Source organism: Macrobrachium rosenbergii, chromosome 37 (genome assembly GCF_040412425.1).
Source record: "Macrobrachium rosenbergii isolate ZJJX-2024 chromosome 37, ASM4041242v1, whole genome shotgun sequence".
Lineage (NCBI taxonomy): Eukaryota > Metazoa > Arthropoda > Malacostraca > Decapoda > Palaemonidae > Macrobrachium > Macrobrachium rosenbergii.
Window position 1 is genome coordinate 38,671,537 of NC_089777.1, and position 25,000 is coordinate 38,696,536.

Here is a 25,000-nt window from a genome sequence, read left to right on the forward strand (position 1 = left end):
CAGGTTTTGGAATTCCTTTATATTGTTGGTGGCGAAACGCTCGGCTTTTTTCTTCTTTAACTTTATGAACTAAGGAAAGATCCCTTTTGTACTCGCCAGCGTTGCATGATTACGTATATATTATATCATTAACAGCTTATTTGAAATAACATTTCATCGAACAACAATGTTCCCACTTCAGGGGAAAAAATAAAGAAAACAACCAATCAATCAAACGAGTGAACAAGCTTGACATTTCAATGCAGAAGGGCATAAATAAAACCAAATAAATAAAAAGGCATAAAACTCACATGAGCGAAGCAAATCTCCCAAAGTTTGTGGTCGAAAATACTCAAACTTTCGAGAAAAAAAGAAGAGTTATAACGAATACTACAGCGTCTTAAAACTCCCCCGGGGCGAGTTTCTAATGGCTGGATGAGACGGTCCCAAGCTGGAAGTAAGTGGAGTTCCAGAGACTGGACCTTAAGTGACGTCGTAAGGACTGTGGTTATCTCCGAATGATCAGATATAACTTGCAAATATGATTTGTGTATGCTAAATTTCTACATTATGAATATATATCCATTGGCAAATAGGCAGAAGCACCTAAAACCAAAAGCAAATCTCGCTTAGTGACTGTCTGAAATTCTTAATTTTAAGTTTTAAAAATTATACACATCTGGTACCTGAGTACGGTTCAGCCGTATCTGGGGGGCAAATAATAATATTAAACAATAATTTAATGATGATCATTAGCATCATAATCTCACCAATAGCTGCCCTTCGCAAAATTGTATGAAAATCGGTCATTATTTCAATCAAATTCTCCTTCCCAGCCGTCTCTTCATTTATCTATTCGATTTGCTATCTTAATCCTGTGGACTGAGTGACCTCTGGTTGAAATTTCCAAAAAGTTTCGTGAAATCTGAAAAGTTATTTTTTTTTTCTCTCTCAAAACGGCCTGAGAATAAAACCAAACATTGGCCATTTCATATCAAATACATGGCCCAAATGGCTGGTCTTCTGATGTAAAACCAATCTTTTTAAATAAACATTAAGGCGTCAATATATTTCTATAAACCAAAACTGTATCATTGCATTTGTAACAAAATATTATAATTTTGTAATGATTAGAGAATGATCTCAGCCTAATTAATCGCTTCCTTTAAATATCGGGCTACAAATCTCAAAAAAAAAACTATTTGCAATTCATGATATAGGATCGAGGGAGATTGCCTGAGCGATATTTGCATGTGCAACCTAGATGAACGCTCGAGGGGAAAGCGCAAGTACGCACAAACCAGAACCCACTATGAGTACAAACGAACGGCTCTGAAGAGAACGTCTTTGGTGGCGTGGTGTGGGATGGGTTCTACCCTACTAGAGGTGGAAGAAGGAATAACTAAGGGGGGTGGGGTAACGACGAGGACTGCTTGGGGGAAGGGGCTAGGGGACTTCTTGTGGGGAAAGGCTTGTTATTAAAGACGAAAGTCAAGGTCTGAGGTGTACAGTTGTTTTATAAGCCCCACTTTTTTTTTTTTAATAATTATGCCCTGAAGTAAAACCTGAACTCCTTACTTAGCTGGCCACAAATGAAGGGTTACTGTAATTCAAGTTATTTTGGTCTTGTTACCATACAGTTTCAAAATTAGAAGATTCAATGCCAAGGCAGTGCAAACTTAAATAAACAAAAATATTTTGTAATAAAGTTTAATTTAGCAACCGTTGAGTCAACAAATCAATATATACATGGTTCCTTAGTTGAGACTTTCTATCTATAAAAATAATGAGATGCTGATCAAGAATAACGACTCAGAAGATAGTTAATAAGAAAAGGAAAAATAAGAATAAGAAAAGAAAGTCTCATACAGAAGGAATACACACCTATAGAAATGAGGTTGCTTCATCCCCTGAAGTTGTTTCGGCTGTACTCCCGATTTCTCTGGGTTCTGTATGGGATACTTTTACTCAAATAATGTAATATTTCTCTCTTTTACACAAATACACAATGTATACACGCATATATATATATATATATATATATATATATATATATATATATATATATATATATATATATATATATATATATATATATATATATATATATATATATATATATATATATATATATATATATATATATATATATATATATATATATATATATATATATGGGTACTGTCATGACGAGGCCCATAAACTAAAAAATAGTGAGGTTTATGATGCCGAGAGGTACAAACGATGATGAATAATAGCAGTATTTTCTTAGGTATTTTTACTCACTTGAATACAATTAGTTTTCACCGGACGTTCCGCGTTCAGTCAGCCGTTCTCTTAAGGAAAGATTCACTTTCCAATTAGGATTCTCTCTCTCTCTCTCTCTCTCTCTCTCTCTCTCTCTCTCTCTCTCTCTCTCTCTCTCTTCGACAAGAGAAATTTCATAACTAATGATGCATAAACCAATGAGATGCATCAAAACTGTTTCATGTTTTATGTTTAACTCTTCTGACTTCTACTGCTGATGATATGTGCGTATATTTATCTGATATTTGGTTTATTTTTATTTATTGGATGTTTATTTATACGGCTTTATAATAATAATAATAATAATAATAATAATAATAATAATAATAATAATAATAATAATAATAATAATAATAATAATAATAATAATTCTCCTTATCAAGCGTGACTCACGACCAAAGATCGAGGACTAGTTGAAAAAAACTAATCTAAACAAGAGTTACTGATAATCATCATCAACTGCCATACACCAAGTACTGTTCTTTCAAACAAATCTACTCCGGACCCGAACGACTGAAGTTTAACCCACCAAACTTCTGCGTTATACTTCACGAAGTGAGGGCTGGTTCTCTGCAAGTCACGTCCGATGGATTAACACCATCTGTTGTGGATATAGGGACCTCAAATGATCTTATTAAAGACTTTACGAGTTTACACACATGTATGTCCGAGTGCACGTATGTATGTATAAAAGTGCGTGCCAGTAACAATTCAACAGATTCATGCGTAAAAGGTTTGATGAACTGTTGATGCTGTACAGGTATATGAAGTAGGTATGGTGAAAGTTGTGCACAGTGGGTTTATCCTTGATTTATAGGGGACTACTGTTGAATATATATATATATATATATATATATATATATATATATATATATATATATATATATATATATATATATATATATATATATATATATATACATACTAGCTGACCAACCCACCCTCATTCTTTCCTTCTTTCTCCTCCCTAACACCCCCTCTACTCTCTCTCTCTCTCTCTCTTGTTGAGATAGTTGGTTCAGTTACATTGCCCAACATTTTTGACATTTTATATTTCACCTCTTCTCACCCCCTATTCCTCTCGGGGCTGAACTTGGACTTAAAGGGCATCAGGAGTGTCACTATTCATCACAGTGACCTCCAAAACTGTGGATTAGACACTAATATTTGTCGTTTTCGGTTATTTTTATATGTCACCCCCTTCCCACCCCCATCCCCTTTGGTGCCAGTGATGTCTTACCCCCAAGTAGTCTTTTCCAGAGAGTAAGTCATATGTATGCCGAAATGAGGTATGATAAATCCATAGAGTTTATTTAGTCACTGAGTCTACTGGCAGAACCAACCCCGTCTCAGGGAAGTCCATCCCACCCCAAACCCCTTTGGTGCCCTTTGGTGCTAGTGATGTCTTACCCCTCCCAAGCATTCTTTTCCAGATAGTAAGTCATATATAAACCAAGTTGGTTGAAATTGCTCAATGCATTTCAGAATTATGCTGGAAAATACATACACACACATACATATTTATCTATTTATATATGTATGTATGTATATACTGTATATATATATATATATATATATATATATATATATATATATATATATATATATATATATATATATATATATATATATATATATTATATATTGGTGGACATCGACTCCATATATACAGTATATGTAGTGGTAGGACACCCATCTTACTAACAAGAGGGCCCAAGATCAATTCCATTGCAAGAGAGAACGATTTGTCAAGTTCCATTGAAACCAAGTGTGCCACTGTCAATTATACACCTAGTAGTTGAATAATTGTGATGGATCGCATCCAGGGTAGAGATGGGCATGAGACTAGCAGCCTCATCCAAGCCTACCGGTAGCAAATTCTCTCTCTCTCTCTCTTTCTCTAATGATGCAATATAAACAAATAGTAAGTTTGTTTATTTAGATTAAACCGAGACGGGTAAAGCCATTCGAATTTGTTACTATATTAACAAAAAAATAAAACAAACTGGATTCTATCAGTATTAACTTCACAACAACATACTACCTTAAGGCGCACACAGTTACCATATTAAGCAACAAGTTCCGAAGAAAATAGACAAACAACAATAAAAAAGCACTCACTCAAAGCCTTGACCCCAATAGCGACAATTGCCACGCTGAAACAAGCAAAAAATTAACTATTTTTAGAAAAACACTGTTCTGCCACGGGTGTTCTTTAAACAAAGTGCATTAAACAGCCATACATACCACTCTCCAGCATTCTTATCCATTTTGATCGCATGTTTATCCAACCTAATACATTTCTTATGCTCCAAGTCATAATAATAATAATAATAACAATAATAATAATAATCGTTAATGAGAGCATATAAACTTGCTTTATTGTATTTAGAAACAAAGTCTCCGTCACCTTTGTTTTTAAATACAACAAGGCAAGTTTATATGCTCCCATCATTTATTATATTACTATTATCATTATTATTATTATTGGAGAAACAAATGCACAGTTATGTAAATGTACATATATTTAAAGATAGATCTGTACAGATAGCTTTCGGGAATCTGTTTAATTGAAAAGGGGAATCGAACAAATTCCCGAGAGCTATCAGTACCGATCTATCTTTAAATATATGTACCTTTACATAACCCTGGATTTGTTTCCCCATTTGAAGACTCGTGCTACTATCAGTATTTTTAAATTATTATTATTGTTTTTTTAAATTTATTAATTAATTTTTTTTTTTGGAAGTAGACCCTCTTTTAAGCATGTTCTGCTGAAAAGAATGGCAAGATTAGTGGAATTGATTTTATGCAAGGTCTTTTTAGATCTTCTTGCTATTCCCTTCTCTTCAAGGCTGATATCCGCCAAGAACTCGCCGATGTACTTATTCAGAACTTCTGCCTTTCCCTTTATGCAGATTTTGTACATCGGCCACCTCTTAACAGACAGCCTTAAAGAGAAGAGAATGTTAAGAAGAACTAAAAAGACCTTGTATAAAATCAATTCCAATGATGCTGCCATTCTTGTCAACAGAATATATTATTATTATTATTATTATTATTATTATTATTATTATTATTATTATTATTATTATTATTATTATTATTATTGAATGACCGTTCATATGCAGCAAGACTAAAAGACAATCAACTCTCAAAGCAAAATTCCACTGATTAGACATAGATACAAATATATGAAAAGAAGCAATGGAAAACCAAAAATGAAAAGGGGAAAACAAACAAGATGAAAATACTTCGGAAAAATATATACTGTACTTTCACAAGCAACAATACATTTACTTAGTCTAACCCATTTTAAGCAGAAATTACCTCGCAAGATTGCAGTTTTTTTCATTTAGCTGAAATCACCGCAGGCGGCGTTATTCAGTAAACCCAAACAGTACTTTGAGGTCACAATGTAAACCCGAGAGCCAAATGGACTGAGTAATCTGAGGTCGGAAGAATGCCTGTTGAACTTCGGTCACAAGAAATGGATAATTGAGCTTACACTTTCAAACAAGTAATATTAAAAGATTTATTAAGAAGTACAATGCATTTAAAAGTAACCGATAAGTATATTTGTTTTTATTAATTTTCTACTCATAATATCATTTCATTATTTTTAGCTTTTCTTGGCGCTGGCTTCCTTTTTGCTTACAAATGAGAATCATGTTCCCAGGAAAACTGCTTTCAATGCTAAAGTCCTTTGTTTAGTTACTCATGAAAGTGAGCCTAATAATAATAATAATAATAATAATAATAATAATAATAATAATAATAATAATAATAATAATAATAATAATAATGCAATTAATCATTTACTCACCTAAATTATGTATAAAAATTTCAGGACCAACAGAATTCTTGAGATTTCTCAAGAATTCTGTTGATCCTGAAATTTTTACATATAATTCAGAAAACTTAATTCTAGTTGAGGCCAGTGCTGAATTCTTAATTAAAGAAATAACAAATTAATATCCTAACAAACGATTTCAGCTAAAATCAATAGATCCTCTGAAGCAATACTGGGTCAGTCGGAATAAACTTTCTCCCAAAATTTTTTTACGGTAACCATAAAAGAAGTCCAGATGGAAGGGTTATCTAAATAAAGGCAAAACCTATACACGGGGACACACACACACACAATATATATATATATATATATATATATATATATATATATATATATATATATATATATATATATACATATATACTGTATATATATATACACACATATATATTTATTAATAACAGGATATCGTTTAAACTGGATATATCTAAATATTTATTTAGGAATTTATTTAAGCTATTTATTTATTAACAGTCCTCATCGTCATTTAAACCCTGGACGATGAAGACTGTTAGTCCCAGCGGATAAATATTTCCGCTAGATACATCCAGTTTAAATGACGTCCTGTTATTAATTGCATTAATACAAAGAACAATTGTGTAAGTGATATATATATATTTATATATATATATATATATATATATATATATATATATATATATATATATATATATATATATATATATATATAAAATATATATATATATATACTAGCTGACCAACCCAGAGCTGCCTGGGAAAACTCTGAATGACAACCGATAAACTCTCGCTCTCTCTCTCTCTCTCATTCTTTCCCTCTTTCTCCTCCCTAACACTGCCTCTATTCTCTCTCTCACGTCCTCTTCCTTTCACTCTCTCTTTCTCTTTCTCTCTTTATAGCACCCCCTCTACTCTCCCTCTCACTCTCTCCCTTTCATGTTAAGATAGTTGCTTCAATTACATTGCCCAGCATTTTTGACATTCTATATTTAACCCCTTCTCACCCCAATTCCTATCAGGGCTGAACTTAGACTTAAAGGGCATTGGGAGTGTCACTATTCATCTCAGCAGCCTTGGAAACTATGAATTAGACAATAATAGCTGTCATTTTTTACATTTTATTTTTCACCCCTTCTCACCCCACTTCCTATTGGGGCTGAACTTGGACTTAAAGGGCATCGGGAGTGTCAGTATTCATCTCAGAGACCTCGAAAACTATGGATTAGACACTAATATCTGTTGTTTTCAGTTATTTTTACATGTCACCCCGTTCCCATCCCCACCCCCTTTGGTGTCAGTGATATCTTACCCCCACAGTATTCTTTTCCAGACAGTAAATCATTTGTATACCAAAATGAGGTATGATAAACCTGTAGAGTTTATCTAGTTACGAAGTCTACAGGCAGAACCAGCCCCGTTTCAGGGATGCCCTTCCCACCCCACCCCCTTTGGTGCCCTTTGGTGCTAGTGATGTCTTACCCCCACAGTATTCTTTTCCAGATAGTAAGTCATATGTATACCAAATTTGGTTGAAATTGCTCAATGCATTTCAGAGTTACCACACATACATCCATGTACACACACACACACACACACACACACATCACATGTATATATACATATATATATATATATATATATATATATATATATATATATATATATATATATACATATATATGAATGTCTTTTACTATAACACAACAGTATAATGTGAAGATAAAATGAGCATAAAACACTGTTTGAACGTTGCAACCATATATTTCAAGCACTTCCTTCTGTGCCCCTGTTACCAGTGAACAGGGGCACAGAAGGAAGTGCTCGAAATATATGGTTGCAACGTTCAAACAGTGTTTTATGGGCATTTTTATCTTCATATATATATATATATATATATATATATATATATATATATATATATATATATATATATATATATGGTGTATGTGTTACTTGCACTAGTAGGGAGTGATTCTAGGTCTTAGCATTCCTGTTATCAGCAAGACCTTTGCGATGAGACTGCTAGGGCCGTGCCCTTCTGAACTATTACTGCAATCAACTACTAGGTACCTAATTCATGTCTCAGGTTCATAAAAGGACAATAGATCGACCTCGGGCTAGGCGGGCGTCCTAACCACTGGAATGTAATAAAACGGCGTCTACAGCAAATACACACCATGCAACCTCGCCCATCGAACAATCTAGAAACCAATACATTCAGTCGTACTCCAGCTGTCAAACGTTCATATGGTGGTAACGTCATTCCGGGGCCTCACGTAATCACGAATAAATGTATTCATTATGCGAAGGGACTAGGGTACAAACAAATAAATTTATCTAGGCACACTTCTTCTTGTCTTTTCTGTATCTCCTTACTTTTTATATGGTTCTGCCCAGTAGCTGAGCTTCAGCGAGATAGAATAGACCACTGATCTTGGAGAAAAATGGAGAGGAAAATTAAAGACCTGTTGTAAGTATAAGCACACTAAGAATGGACTTAATAAGCTACACTGTAATACTCCTCTTAATGTTTATCATTAGATGAATTTGAATTTTTAATGTGTACATAGCACTTACAGTCATGCAAGAAGTCTTCCAAGTACTCAGTCGCTTCGTCAACATTCTTAATGGATCTGAATTCATTTGCTCGAGTGTATCAAAAGCTGCACTAACATCAAATAAAACCAAGGTACCACATAAAATGTAATTTTCTATATGTTGATTGACTACCGGTATAACTTTTAACATTCTTCAAGCAAATAACTAGTTTAAGAATCACATTTCTGGAACACATTTTAGGAACTTGAGTTCTCATAATCAAGCGCACCTTTCAAAACTTATACTCGGAAATAGTATAATATACTTTCAACATTATATCAGTAAATCATGAAAAACTTTCTTACCAACTAGTTCAGTTACTGGCAGCTTATCGGTTGCAAAGTATTGTCGGTCTGTTTGTCTTTTCACACTATATATCTAGGCTTACTCTCGATATTAAGTTCAGCGTAAACCTGATTCGGCATTGCATCCTTGTATCTAAGAAATTCAAGACAGCTAACAGCTCATTCCTCACTGAAACTTTCAAGGAACGGTTTCTCTAATACTGCCATTTACAACATCAAAGATTCGATACCATTACTTCATATCCGTTCTGGTTAATTACTATTTTATGATCTTATGATGTCATATCAGTTTTTAACCATGGCAACTTGCCTTCTTTACGCCCCTCTTCACCGCCTAAGCCTCACCACCGAATCAAGACGTCATTAACTGTTATATGTTTCCTTCAACGGGTGTTTACTCACTTTTATCCACCTTACTGTAAACATCAAGACATTCCATCCACACAGTCAGCACTTTATCATTCTAAATTACCACAATTGCAAGATATATCAATATCCTTTTTTTACTTCCCCAGTCACCTCATTAGTGAATGAATGTGGAGAGTCGATGTTAAGAACTGAAACTGGCAGTACACTACCCTGCTTGTTTATAAAAACAAAACCTACACACACATTCATGAAAACAGAAATGCACACGTACGTGTACAAGCACATGACATACGAACTAAAGCTCTTCATTTGCAAAACCAATCACATCATCAAGTGAAGCAATAAATTATCGCTTATCCAAATGTATAAAAGAACTCATGGAAGTTAATGTCTTTAATGACACGAAATCTCAGAGCAGAAAGCATAAGACGGGTAAAGATTGTTTGGCAGGTGTCAGTGACCCTTGGCATTATAAAAGGCAGGGACGTTAACCTTGTACTTAAACCCTAATTTTTATAATCTCAATATTATGCAATACTCTCTTCAATATTTTATACTGTTTACGTGTAACCAGTTCACTCTGAATAAGCTGAATTTCCGCAAAGGACCAGGTGTCTCATCAGAAAGCGAAAATCTGCCCTCTAGCCAACATGTAACATGCGAAGGGAAGAAGTGAAAATAAACACGAAAAACGCATCTTTACGGGAACAGCAAGGCTGTTCTGTACATCTCATACATGTGAAATAGCTTTCTAAATGCGTGGTCAGTACCGGCAGGTAGTTAACTTTCCCCTTCACAAGCAGTGCGTTATTCTCCTTTGTTAGACGTTTGGTATATTCTGCAAAAAAGTTTCCGGAACAGTTGGTTAGGATGATGTGGCCGCTTATGCTTTCATTTTGCAGAGTTATTTGTCTCTTTCAAGTACCTGCCTTGCTCTTCATATCTGGAAACATACTTGAATGACTCGTATATATATTCCATAAATGCTTTGTCAGTATGATGTATCTGTGCACAATTTGAATTTTGTAAAATTCCTTTGTATTTACGTACGAAAGGCTTTCCTACGAGGCGAATATTTCCTAAAAGTTTCGTCAATTGCCTGCCTTGCTCTGACAAACCAAAAACCATCATACGAGAGTAATATCCTCTTAGGTACTTTGTCAGAACGACTCAGCCAGTTATACTTTCTCTCCTGTGTAAAGCGGAGATACTTGGTCTGAGACCATATAAGGGCTCTGCTTTGCTATCTCATATGTTTTGATTGCTGTTTAATGCACGTTCCTTCGTGCAATGCTAAAATCTTCACAATCGTCATTGCACTTCATCAGCACAACCAGTCGCTTACACTTTCTCGCGTGAAGCAGCATCATTTTGCTTTATTCCATGTGTTGCCTTTTTTTTTTTTCTTAAATTCATGTGGGCGACACAATACACATGGCCTTGTGGGACAAGGCAGTAAAGCTGGGAGACGCAAGTGATGTAGCTGTATATGTCGAGTAAACAACAGGTGTGCTCGATTATGACTACTATTTGCAAAGAATTTCCCTTTTTCACCTACCGCTCAGTTCATTAAAACTAGGTCTGTCATTCTAAAGAATAAACTTTTTATCCGGCTGAATAAACCTGAGAAATTGTGAAAGATTATCGAATCATTATAAACAAAACTCACTGCAACTTTCAGCAGAACTTAGGGGCGCAATGCAAGCAACTAATGATCACAGTATGGTCTACGATGTGACACCATAGGATTGGTGGTTATAGTCAAGTATGTGGTCATTTGTTTAATAAAACTTGCAACAAGCCTTAAGGGTACAAAGTGGTCGGTAATGGATCGAAATCAGGCACAAGATCCCCCGTTACTAAGAGGTAATAATACAGTAGTTAGCAGGAAGTTCCTTTAATATTCACCCTAATAAAAATTTAATTCACAATAGAATATAAATAACAATTGACATAAATTGCCAATTAACTAATTTTCTAACAAACAAATCTTCATCTTCTTTATGACACCGTTATACTGGTTAACCCATAATGTCCAGGTTGCTTTTAACTGTTGTAATAATTCACTGAGAAAGTCTCATTATCATTAAGGAGGTAATAATCTTCCTAATGGTCTCGTAAACGTGCAAAAAATATGAATATTAAAAATAAGGAATGGTTAACGCGCTTTTGAATGATTATTAAAGGTATTTTCCGCACGTGAGATATTTCTCTCTCTCTCTCTCTCTCTCTCTCTCTCTCTCTCTCTCTCTCTCTCTCTCTCTCTCTCTCTATCTATATATATATATATATATATATATATATATATATATATATATATATATATATATATATATATATATATATATGTGTATATATATATATGTTTATATACATATGTATATATTATAATACACCGATTTATCAATTACCCTTATGCGTTTACGCTTTATCATAGCACACTAAATTACCTTACTTAAAAACGCTGCCCAAGAGGCATCAATAATATCACATTAATCTCAAGTGATGGCTGCAAGTTACGTTACGACAGCCTTCAATGTCTTCTATGGCGGAAGCAGATGGTTAATTTATTTTACTGTAGATTTAAAGCGTTAATTGTATGCAAGACAACAAAAATGTTGGCCTTTCAACACTTTCTCCAAGTAAATTACCCCATAAGTGAAAGGGACTACGCATTTTTTAAAACTACCCAACAATTTAATCTCTCGCATCGTTGGAACAGTGGATGTAATTTCAAATGGTTGCTTTGTATAGTCTGCTGCTCACTCACTACAGAATATTGAATAAAATAATCGTGCAAATTTACACATATAATAATAATAATGAAATATTTATTTCTTTGTTTTTACTGCGTATACGTAAAACATTAATCATGAATGAATCAAGAAGAGGAGTCAGCCACCATAAATGAAGTCCGAAAGACACCGGAGAAAAAGAAATTGTAATGAGGACAATAAAGTGATGGATTTATTCTCGAACTGTTAGAATAATAAGGTAAAATTACACAACTAACAATAAATTACCGTAGTAGCAAAAGAATCTACACATATATGAAGATATGCAAACACATAAAAAATCAACATACAATTAAAAAGTTAAAACAATCTAAAGCAAAAAAAAAAAAAAAAATAATAAGAATAAGAGAAAGTGAATCACTATCTCGAATTCAAATGGGTTTCTCACGTTCCGAACAGAACAGAAGTGCTGATAGTTCTAGGACTGGACTTCAGCTGGAAAGACCAATTCATTCATCTGTGTGTACATAGTTTAAAAAGTGTAACATTTCTTTTAGTCTGAAGGATTTCAAAATTCTTTTTAAAGAAAATTCTAAAAAGTGTAACATTTCTTTTAGTCTCAAGGATTTCAAAATCCATTTTAAAGCAAATTCTACCGGGCAGCTAAGGAAAGCAGAATAAATTTTTATCTGGCCCAGGTGGCTATATTCAGTCGAGATATGTTTGGGTTTTTGTTTTTTCTAGTTTCTATGATCATTAGATTATTTTAACCTTTAATTACTTTCATCAATTCTTATGACTGTCGACTGTCATATAGGCCTAGATTCTTTTGTTAATATTACGGTTTACTATGCAATTTGGCAACTTTTCCTTTTAACAACTTGGGGATGACTCAAGAATGAGTCGAAACATAACCATAATAAAAATTATATAGGCCTTTATGTGTTAAATTTGAATTTATCAAATTGCTGAGGTTCTTACGTGAGACTAATAATACATCTAGGCAATGTCACCTGGAAACAGATTTCAAGACAAGCATTCTTGAGGACCTGAACCGCAGACCAGAGAGACACTGCGACAGAAGGAATCCATTCAGCCCAATTAGACAAAGTGAATAAAATGAACGTCAGGCACCTCAATGGTCACCAGGTAAACTTCCCAAGAAGGATATTTTGTCATCTCATTAATAATAATAATAATAATAATAATAATAATAATAATAATAATAATAATAATAATAATAATAATAACAGTTTATTGCAGTGTAATAAATTAGAACCGTTTATGGGGCTTATTTCCAAACAAAAACGTCATTGGCATTTAATAGATAACCAAGAAGTTTGCAGCAGACCTCTATTGGTAAGATTGCCATAAAAGGAATTTTTGCCTTTGATTCAATGCTACGGTGAATAAATCCTCATATACAAGGAACAATTTCTCATTAGATGTAGAGATGATGTCATACATCAGTCAATTAAAATATAAATAAACAAATCTGCGGAAACTGGAAAACAAATATAAATGACATATATGCTACAGAATTGGCAAAGATTAAAAAAAAGACCGTAGTCTCAGTAATGCAGAAAGCCAGGTGGGTTAATGAACGCACCTTCGTGTGCAACAACCTAATGAACGAAACCATGGCTCATCATTACCAGAGGCATTATCGAAATTTCTGAACATCTGCTTACTGGGTTGGATGCTCTCAGGGAGCAAATAATAATAATAATAATAATAATAATAATAATAATAATAATAATAATAATAATAATAATTATTATTATTATTATTATTATTATTATTATTATTATTATTATTATTATTATTATTATTATTATTATTATCAAAATGATAAAAAAATTAAATGGCAATGACAAATATTAGTATTTCAGAAATAACAATCATAATAACAACAGTAAACAGTGTGTTACAATGACCCACAATAACTAGCAGACGGAGCGTCGCACAATTTCCGATGACCATGAAAAAATCCGCCATATGAATGTAATAGATTTAACAGTGAACTTGAGCTGATGAGTCACGATTTGAATGCAGGAAACGCCAATTTAAAAATGTATAACAAGCGTGGCATATTACGTGCGGTACGTACATACGTGCACGATCATAAAGCACCATACATACATACATATATATATATATATATATATATATATATATATATATATATATATATATATATATATATATATATATATATATATATATATATATATATATATATATATATATTTATATATATATATGTCACTGTTTACCTAAGCTATGTATCATGTGCCTGGAACTTACTCAAATTAGCAGGGCATACACTTCATTTCATGCTTAGAAATGGCAGTAGTATCGAAACACATTCCAAATGACAAACGCATTAATGACATGACACAATCGGCGTCTGAAATGATAGCTATTGTTCAGGGAATTACCCACAAAGCAACAATGGTTGGCGTGACAATCCGAAAGCGTCGTTTACCAAAACAGGAAATACCTGTAATAGTTACGCACGTGCCGTATCGGAGACCACCAGTAAAATCGGCAGTGCTTTTACTTTGTCCAGTGTTGCACGAAATCTAAAATGGTCGTTACTGATATGTATTGCTAAAAGGACCTCACTCAAACTGGATGGTATCTAATGAAGTATTTATTCAGAAAAAGTTATAAGCTTTCTTTGGACAAACAAGACAGCTTGTAACTTTTTCTGAATAAATACTCCATTAGATACCATCCAATTTGAATGAGGTCCTTTTAGAAATTCTACTAATGCACAGAACAATTGTGTATGTGATAAAGCTAATATATATTATATTATATATATATATACTGTGTATATATATATATATATATAATATATATATATATATATATATATATATATATATATATATGTCTCCAACTTCCGGAGCAACACCTCGAAGAACAATCCAAGGCGGGTCAGGGAAAGGCACTATCCATATGCATTTTATTATAATAATGCCGACGTTCCACAATTTCTCATAGTTGCATTTTCTAGGCTGCAAACAGCAAACATGGAAATCAGTAAACTAATAAAATCAGAATTACAAATTAGAATTACAATACAACATTCAGGGTAAAATGACTAAAACCTTTACTAAAAGAACAAGCAAAAGGCTGGTGACAACCTACGGAGAAGGAAGCTAAAAATCAAACTACTGTACTCGCATTGAGTATTACAAAAGAGAAAAAATAAGTAAATAAATACTAAATTACCGATTGCCATGTTCGCTGTTTGCAGCCTAGAATATGCAACTATGAGGAGTTGTGAAACGTCGGCATATTATAATAAAATGCATATGGATATTACCTTTCCCTGACCTGCCTTAGATTATATATATATATATATATATATATATATATATATATATATATATGTATATATATATATATATATATATATATATATATATATATATATATATATATATATATATATATATATATATATATATATATATATATATATATATATATATATATATATAATCTTTAAGACAATTAAGTACTGAATTGTTCATCCAAGATTCAGCAGTTAAAGCATGAATGTCGCAGAAGCCATAGTGTTTTTGACTGCATCTACCCTCTCTAAGTATATATATATATATATATATATATATATATATATATATATATATATATATATATATGTATTCAAACAGCTGTGACCACAGCCACATACGCATTGATGAGGAGGAGGAGGAGGACACAAAGACTGGCTAAAAGCAGTCATTTATTCCCGACGTTTCGTACTGTTTTCGTTACATTTTCGAGGGCTGCAAAAAAAAAAAAAAAAAAAAAAAAAAACCACCAATTACACTTAAACTACAAACTTAAAAAAACTTCACTTGCTTTTAGATAAATATTTTTCTAATAAAGTTATTATTTATACAATTCCTACACTAGATTTTTATGCTAAATTTCCGTATTGACTGGATGAGTCATTTAGAAAAAAGTTCTCTCAATATCTACTAGTGGTTCGTAACCTGTTTTGGAAGTGACCCAAAATCTTGTCCAAATTAAGCATGGCGACCCATGCCCTCATAAACATTTTCTTTATGTATGATTATGCTTATGGAAACGTGTTACAGAAACAAAAATTACACGCAGATATTCAACGGCCATTAAATTTAAAAGGCAAGTGTCTATTTTGGGAAGATTTCCAACCTCAATTAAATGTTCTGTCTCTTTAATGTTCTGCTTAGTATTAATGAATTATGTACACTTAATACAATATTTTCTCTAATAATAATAATTATAATAAGAGTATTGAAGAAATAATAAGCCCATAAATTAATAACCCTTGGAGACCCACTACTATGGTTTGGCGACCCAAATTTGGGTCACGACCCTGGCGTTAAGATGCATTGATATATACAAAGGAAGTTTGGAGACTTCAAGGTCCATTCAATTCCAATCTATCCAATCACTGTAGGATCATTATTTAATCAGAAAGCTTGTCTATGGCCTTACTATGTCCTCGGGGTGTTTACAGGTATATTTGTCTTGAATGTAGTTTAGGAACCTATATTGGATCCACCAAGAGGCTTCTGAAGGTAAACCTATATTCTCATTGTGGAATAAGCTACCGTAGAGGCAGTAAAATCTCAACCCCAGAATTTTCTAATGTACGAAGTCACTCAAAAATATGTAAGACCTCTGTTGAAACGATAGATTTTTAGTGTTAGGGTGGGCCTCCAAACAACCATGAACTGGCAATTCTGGAATCGATGATGACTGAACGACTCGTCCCCTCGTTCAATAATCAAACCTGTGCCGGCCAACTGCACCTTTCATAGTTTCCATTTTATATTTTTTTTCTCTCTGTCCTTACATTCACTTTCCCTTTGAAGAGGCTGGCTCGGCTTTTACTTTGTATTTAACTTTTTAAAAATAATATTAGTAATTCTATGAAATTTTAGTTAATTTTTTCTCCGTATTTATGTGGTTATCCTTTTAATGGTTTAAATGTTTAGTGAAGATTTTTCTAGTTTTTTAAAGTTTGTAAGTGTGGTCTATATTATATTATTTTGTGCAGCCCCGAAGATGTAATGAAGACACTGCAAAACGTCGGGAATAAATGACTGTTTTTAGCCAAGTCTTTCTCCTCCTCTATATATATATATATATATATATATATATATATATATATATATATATATATATATATATATATATATATGTGTGTGTGTGTGTGTGTGTGTGTGTGTGTGTGTGTATGGGTGTGTGTGTACGTGCGTCCTTGTTCCTTCTGTGTAGTTATACAAAACGGCAAATGTGACGGAAGTTTTCAGCACAAGGGGCACATCTTCCATTCAAATGAAGGATAAACTTGACAATCACTTCAGTCTTGCTCTTCTCTGGAGGCATCTGATACATGAAACGTCCAACAAGCAAATATAAAATCACAGCTATAAGCTAAGTATATCTTAGTTTAACCAGACCACTGAGCTCATTAACAGCTCTCCTGGGGCTGGCCCGAAGGATTAGACTTATTTTACGTGGCTAAGAACCAACTGGTTACCTAGCAACGGGACCTACAGCTTATTGTGGAATCCCAACCACATTATGACGAGAAATGAATTTCTATCACCAGAAATAAATTCCTGTAATTCTTCACTGGCCGGTCGGAGAGTCTAACGCCGGGCCAACAGCGTGCTAGCCGAGAGCTCTACCCACCCCTCCAATGAAGAACTTGTAACAGCTATAATAACTTGAAAAAACACTTATATATGATTTACTTCTAACTTAAAAAACTTATATATGATTTACTTCTAACTTAAAAACCACTTATATATGATTTACTTCTAACTTGAAAAACACTTATGATTTAAATTTAACTTGGAAAACACTTATGATTTACTTTTTACTTGAAAGACACTTATGATTTACTTTTAGCTTGGAAAACACTTATGATTTACTTTTAACTTGAAAAACACTCATGATTTACTTCTAACTAGAAAAACACTTATGATTTACTTTTAACCTGAAAAACACTTATGATTCACTTTGAACTTGAAAAAACGCGTTACTTCAAACAAAGCACTCATAAAAACGAGCCTTGAAACAAGAAAGTAATTACTATAATTCTAGTTCCTGTTATAAATGTATATAGGTGCATTCAAGAAGAAGAATTCCATCATACATTTGATTGAGGCCGCACCGTCTGTTGCACACCAACTCCAAGATGAGTCCGAAATTGTCAATAAGGCCTCATCATGCAATTTCAAACAGTTGTCAATGAGACGGTTTGCTATTGCTCTCTTTCTCGTCGGTACCACTCTCTCTCTCTCTCTCTCTCTCTCTCTCTCTCTCTCAAACATCAGCCATGCTTTAAACATTTGAATTTAATTATACCAATGTGAGAGACACTGAGAAGCAGAAACTGAAACCATGGGAATATATCGAGAAAATCCTTAATATAATCCAAGAGATCATTCGTTATCTACTAGAAATTATTTAATGAACACTGAAAAGCGGGCGAGCCTTGGTAACCGGACCCAGACATGCGAAGCGTGGGTTAACCGGACCCGAACATGTTCATTTACTAATAGGTATGAAGATATCTTCCGTCATGTCACCTCACCTCCCACCGACGGCTTACGATTGTGGCAAGTGGGTTTTAATGTGAAACCCACGAAAATGCAGTGATGTGAACCACTTGATCTGGATCTGGGCTTGCCGAATGGAAGATGAGAGAGAGAGAGAGAGAGAGAGAGAGAGAGAGAGAGAGAGAGAGAGAGAGAGAGAGAGAGAGAGAGAGATTTAATAAATTTATTACGCCCAAAGACGTCAAACAAAGTTACATATTAGCAGTTACTTACAGTACATCAGAAATCAACAGAAAAAAATTACAGCATTGAATTATCAGTATATCAGTTACAAAAATAACATAGCCTATATGAGATCGTATAGAGAGAGAGAGAGAGAGAGAGAGAGAGAGAGAGAAAGAGAGAGAGAGAGAGAGAGAGAGAGAGAGATTATATTAGAAATACTCGTTTTTCAGACTGATAAATAAGCGGAGCAACATCGGCTACTCTTCTCTCTCTCTCTCTCTCTCTCTCTCTCGCTCTCTCGTTAACGCTAAATACAGGAGTATTATTAGTCTCAACTACCATATAAACTTCACGGAGACGTGGTATCACGTAGGCGAGAGGAAAAAAAATTCAAGTTATGCTTGACTGAGTCCCCATCGGAATGACTCGACACCTAAGATATTATTCCCTTGGTGAACTGAAGGAAGCGATGGGAAAGCGCTGGAATTCTGTGGCTTAAGTACGTAATTTTTCGAGAGAAATCTTTAACTCGTTTCATCTCCTGAGAAGAAGAGCGCGCTGAGTTCTCGAAGGTTCAACACTGGAGATGGTGGCTCCCCGTGCGAAAAAAAGAAGAAAAAATAGACATCATATGGTCAGGTGTCTCGTAATAATATGCTTTAATACAAGGGTAGCGCGGCGTGAAGTTCGCGAAATAAATGCTTCACGTAACTGAACTCGAGTAAATAGTCCCATTTGCCCTCCCGTTAGTGCAAGCGCTGGATGTTAAGATTTTAAAAGACCCATATGTATCCAGACTGGTCTGCAAGCACGTTTGTATGCTTCTCATTCATAATGAATCAAGGTGGCGTGCACACACGCACACCATATTCATACATACATACACACACATATATGTGTTTGTGTGTATGTATATAATCTTCTCGACAATAAGGTTGCTAGCCCTATTCCTTATCTACCTTGATTGTGACACACCACAACGGACTAACTATCAGGTGTAAAGTACACTGCTTAAGTCAGCACAGAAACTATGAGTTTCAACAAAACGTGTCCAGACCACTCTAATCTTCCGGGAATCGATCGTATTCTCACTGGAAAGGTGTGTCTTAAACACTAGACTGTGCATCTTTGTATGCCAGTTTATGTACGTGTAAACATTCTCTTCCACTATACATAAAATTTACTATTAAAGGCCACGTCAGTTTGCCACCTCCCAGTTTCCCATTAAATCGGCCTTACTCGGTTCTCTTTGGTATTTTCTCCCTCTGCTTTCCCTGATCCCAACAGATCCGCTCCTCCAATACAAGGGGAAGGGTCGTTCTTCATTCACAACCACCGCATCCCTCCCCACCCCCTTCCCGCGAAAGAGTCGCTTACTTTGAATTCCTATTTTTCGCTTTTTATTTTGAAATTATGAATACTCTTAAGATGAGAGAACAATCTGCTTTTAATAACTTTCAAATTATAAAAACGCCATCTCAACAGATAAAGCACACGTACAACTTGAAATTGCTCATTTGCTTGACCATTACAAACATTTCTTTCAAGTCATGACAAACATTTCATTAATTAAGTTACTGAAGAAAACTAGAACCTAATAACTGAAAAACATAATGGGGACCTCATGGTGGGCCAAACGAAGACCAAAGAAGATGAATGAAAAATTCCTGTCAAATGAAATAACCACCAAAACTGTAAAAGATAAAAACCACTACTATTACTCTTCCTCTTTTGGCTTCGTGTCTCATCATGATCGACTGTCCCATGCACCAGTCAAGAAAGGTCTGTTACAAGTTCCGTAACGGTTCGTATTTTCAGGGGGGTGGCTGGAGCTCTGTATGTTAACTCTCCCTTTTTATCCGGGGATTAACCAGCATGATTGTATAAATATACTCGCATGAGTAAACCGATTATCTTTTAAAATAAAACCAATTATCTCACACAATACATACATTCATACATACACACACACATATATATATATATATATATATATATATATATATATATATATATATATATATATATATATATATATATATATATATATATATATAATCTCCAAAATGAGTTAAAGTCTTAACCTTTCAGTTCTCAGCAAACCTTAATTGACACGGTTACTTGAACCATACCATTCCCAACACAGGCTGCGTCCTACAGCAGTCAACTATCGTGTGCATATTCGACTGCTGGGGACAACAGACCACAATAGATTTTTCAGGTGGAGCGAGGCAGGTATCCACTTGGCCAAGGGAAAAAAAAACAATTTTGACTTTAAAAGCAACTTGGCCAAGGGAAAAAAAAACAATTTTGACTTTGAAAGCCAAAGTGTAAACACATAAAACAACTGCTGAGCCAAATCTACCTAATGAAAATTAGGTGTAGGTGGTCAATATAAATGAAATAAAAGCTCAGGGACTGAGATGGACTGTTTGGGTTGCATGTGCGGATGCAAGATGAGGTGAAATATAGTCATGTACAAGAGTGGTAGAAAAAAAATTGGTTACCTTAAGTAAAAGCATAGTATATATCCATGCTTTTAAGTAAAAGCATGGATCAGAATTTGGGACAGTCGGTCAAGTAGAAAAGAGTGGAGGACAACGGAATGGGGTAATGAGTGACAAATTCGGAAGTGTCAGGGATGGGGGGAAGGTCAAGAAAGTGTTGCATATTAGGGGCGTCAGAAGTAGTGGGAAGGTAGGGCCTTATTATCCAAGAAGATCTGCATGAAGGACAGATGTGAATGGTGCAGGTGTGCTGCGGGGTTAGACGCACTGCCGAAGAGCATGCTACGTAGCAGTCTGGAGCCATCCCCTGAAACTGGTTATATATATACATATATATGTGTGTGCGTTTATTTATATGTGTGTATGTATATTCATATATATATATATATATATATATATATATATATATATATATATATATATATATAAATGATTATACTATCCTTTTTTTGCTTTACTTTCTTACCCATATGACCATCTCACGCAAGTTCTTCATGCCTTCTTAAATGTTTCGTAAGAATGTATATTCATTATGGATAACATTAATGATAATTACTTTTTCAAAAGAAAACTAGAAAGAGATCGCGGACACCTAGAAGATGACGAGCGATTTTCCCGTCATTCCTCTTGTAGTCACACCTGACATATGCTTCCAGCGAGAATTAACGACGCCTCTCTAATAGACTGCATGGCTTTCTCTTGGTTAAACCGTGGAAGGGAGATAAAGCTCAACATGCTACACACACACACACACACACACATATATATCTATATACACTATATATATATATATATATATATATATATATATATATATATATATATAAGTCCCGTCCAGTTTATCCCGTTTTGCCCCACTGCCCAAAGCAGTTCTTGTTATAAGTCAGACGACTGTGGTGGGTTGCTACATGGGCAGAGTAGGGCACGGGGCTTGTAAGCCTCTTCACTAAATAATTTGCTAAGATCCCCAAGATTTGCACCCTATGGAGTCACATGCTCTACAGGGATATCACATATATATATATATATATATATATATATATATATATATATATATATATATATATATATATATATATATGAGGTTAGCATAGGTGAAAAGATAGATCAGCAACTGTTGGGTGGTCTGGTCACAGTGTGAAAATGGAGAATGATTGGGTGGTGAAAATTCCATGTACGGAAGTGTAGAGAGGAAGAGGCAAGGGCACGAGCTACTCATGAGCCCTCTGTTCTGTCGAAAGTGGCTGATGACATGGGATCTTTCTGCATGAGGAGACCATCACTGATCCGTTGGGTAAAATAATAAATGTCGCGGTAAGTGCATTTTTTTTTTATCAACTTAATAAATATGGCTTATCATATATATGCATACTTAAGTACGTGTCTGTATGTATATTACATATATATACATATATGTATGTATGTATTTATATGCCTATATATATATAATTTACACAAAGCTTCACATACAAAATTTTTTAAAACATTTAACGAAGTTGAGAGATTAGTATGCCCTATATCTCTCGAACGGTAAATTAAATGTCACTAACAAAAACATTCCATTCTCATAAATAAATGAATAAAACTCATTTTTATATAAGCAAGGCAACACAGTAAATAAGTTATCATGGTCTAAAAATCTTTAGTTTTTCACGGTCACCTAAATTTCCTGCAAAAGGTAACGAGTAATTAGCGACCTACAAATACCAATTGCAAACGATGGTTCGGCACCTTAAGAATGTAGTTCACTACAGTTTTTGACGAAAACACCATGAACTATGGCGAAACAGATGTTGACACAATTTATGTAGCGAAACTGATTCGCTTCACTTATCTTCTAACTCCTCTTCTTTAAGTTGTATTGTGTTCCAGTTTCACGGTTTTGCTTAATTCTATAACAAATGCAAATCATTCTTACCTTCAAGTAGTCTGAAGTATAGGGGAGTTAAAACTGCCCACTTGCTATAGGCTAATCCTTTTGCGAACTCGGCAACAGCTTCCACTTTATATTTCCGAGTTTTGTCACAAATTCAGTGTCACAGTTGGAAACTGAATATTAAATAATAATAAAATGAACAAAGCACTTCAACAGCAGAACCTTGCTTACATTAATTTGTGCTTTATGTCCATTTCTAGTATTAAGGCTTATTCTAGGCTTAAAGATTTGCCGAACGTATGTGTCGGGTATTTGTGTGTGATGTAATCTTAATTCAATTGCCCACAATCCATCGAAGACATAAAAAGTATTTTTTAGTTACAAGCGATTCTTTTCCTAAGAGTCCAAGACAGAGCTGGCTATAGTAATGCGCGTTTACGTAGGACTGACGAACGCCAACGAGTGATTGTAGTCTGAGGCATCAGCTGGCTTGTTCTAGCATGCCCCCCTCCCTCTTCCTTCCCTCTCACCCCCGAGCGACGAGCTTTCACCAAACATCCCCCTCACTACTACCGTCCTGGTTATTCTCCCCCGACCCCTTCCAGACTTCCAACCGCCTACATTCGCGCCTTTTTGAAACTATTATCATATTTACTGCCTACGCCTATTTTTGTGTTTGATACTCAGCTTTTTAATCATGTGTTGACATAGTTGATAGCATTATCCTAAAAAAAAAAAGTTTAAACAAGCTAGTCTTCATATCAAAGAAATGGTTTGCAATAGAGAAAGGGCCGAGGGCGGGGAGAAAAGGGGGAGGGATGGCAGTTGAAGGAAGTGGTCTGTTTGCGGTGTGTTTGACTGTCGATAATTTCTATCAACCTTTGTCAGATGAATTTATTAGAGATCAGAGGTATACCATATTATACACACACATATATATGTATATAATATATATATATATATATATATATATATATATATATATATATATATATATATATATATATGTGTGTGTGTGTGTGTGTGTGTGTGTGTGTGTGTGTGGCACGAGATTGGATTAAAAAAGACCTGAGCCAAAAACATACTTTCACAGTTGAATTTGAGATAAGTCTATGCAGAAAACTTCAATTTACAGTATATCTCACTGTTACAAGATACCAGGGAATACATATATATATATATATATATATATATATATATATATATATATATATATATATATATAACTATCTTTATTCATAAATAGAGCTCATTAGCATTATTAGTTTTTATTATAGCGACAGAACTAGTACTATGTGGAAACCTCGAATCCCGGATCTTCTCATAGCATTTTTTCTCTCTCTCTCTCTCTCTCTCTTCTGTAGCCGTGACCTTGACAAGACGACCCTTTCTTCCTTCCTATGAACCCACCAGCATCTTACAGAATTTGGGGTTCCCAAGAGGTTTTGTGAGTTTGTATGTTACTTGCAGCTCCTTTCATGCGGTTTACAATAGGAGCAGAGTAACACCACAATAGAAGACCTTGCTGACTCGCGAAATTAGGGTTAGACAATTATATCTCGCCCCAGTATAGCATATACTTTATATTTATGTGAGCGTGTGTTTGTATTTTTATGAGCATGCGTTCATAATGATGAAGCCATAAGACTATGAACTTGCTATGTAAGATCCAAGGTATACAATGCCCGT

The 25,000-nt window shown here is 34.3% G+C and overlaps 1 protein-coding gene across 1 annotated transcript in view; it reads right to left on the reverse strand.

Annotated features, from left to right (window-relative positions):
- The window catches only part of LOC136825505 (uncharacterized), a 65,891-nt gene extending 42,112 nt beyond the window's left edge, over positions 1–23,779 (reverse strand). The window contains exon 1 of the mRNA XM_067082068.1: positions 23,354–23,779. The gene's annotated coding sequence lies outside the window, so the exon portion shown is untranslated. The remainder of the gene's footprint in view (positions 1–23,353) is intronic.
- Between the last annotated feature and the right edge of the window lie 1,221 nt (positions 23,780–25,000).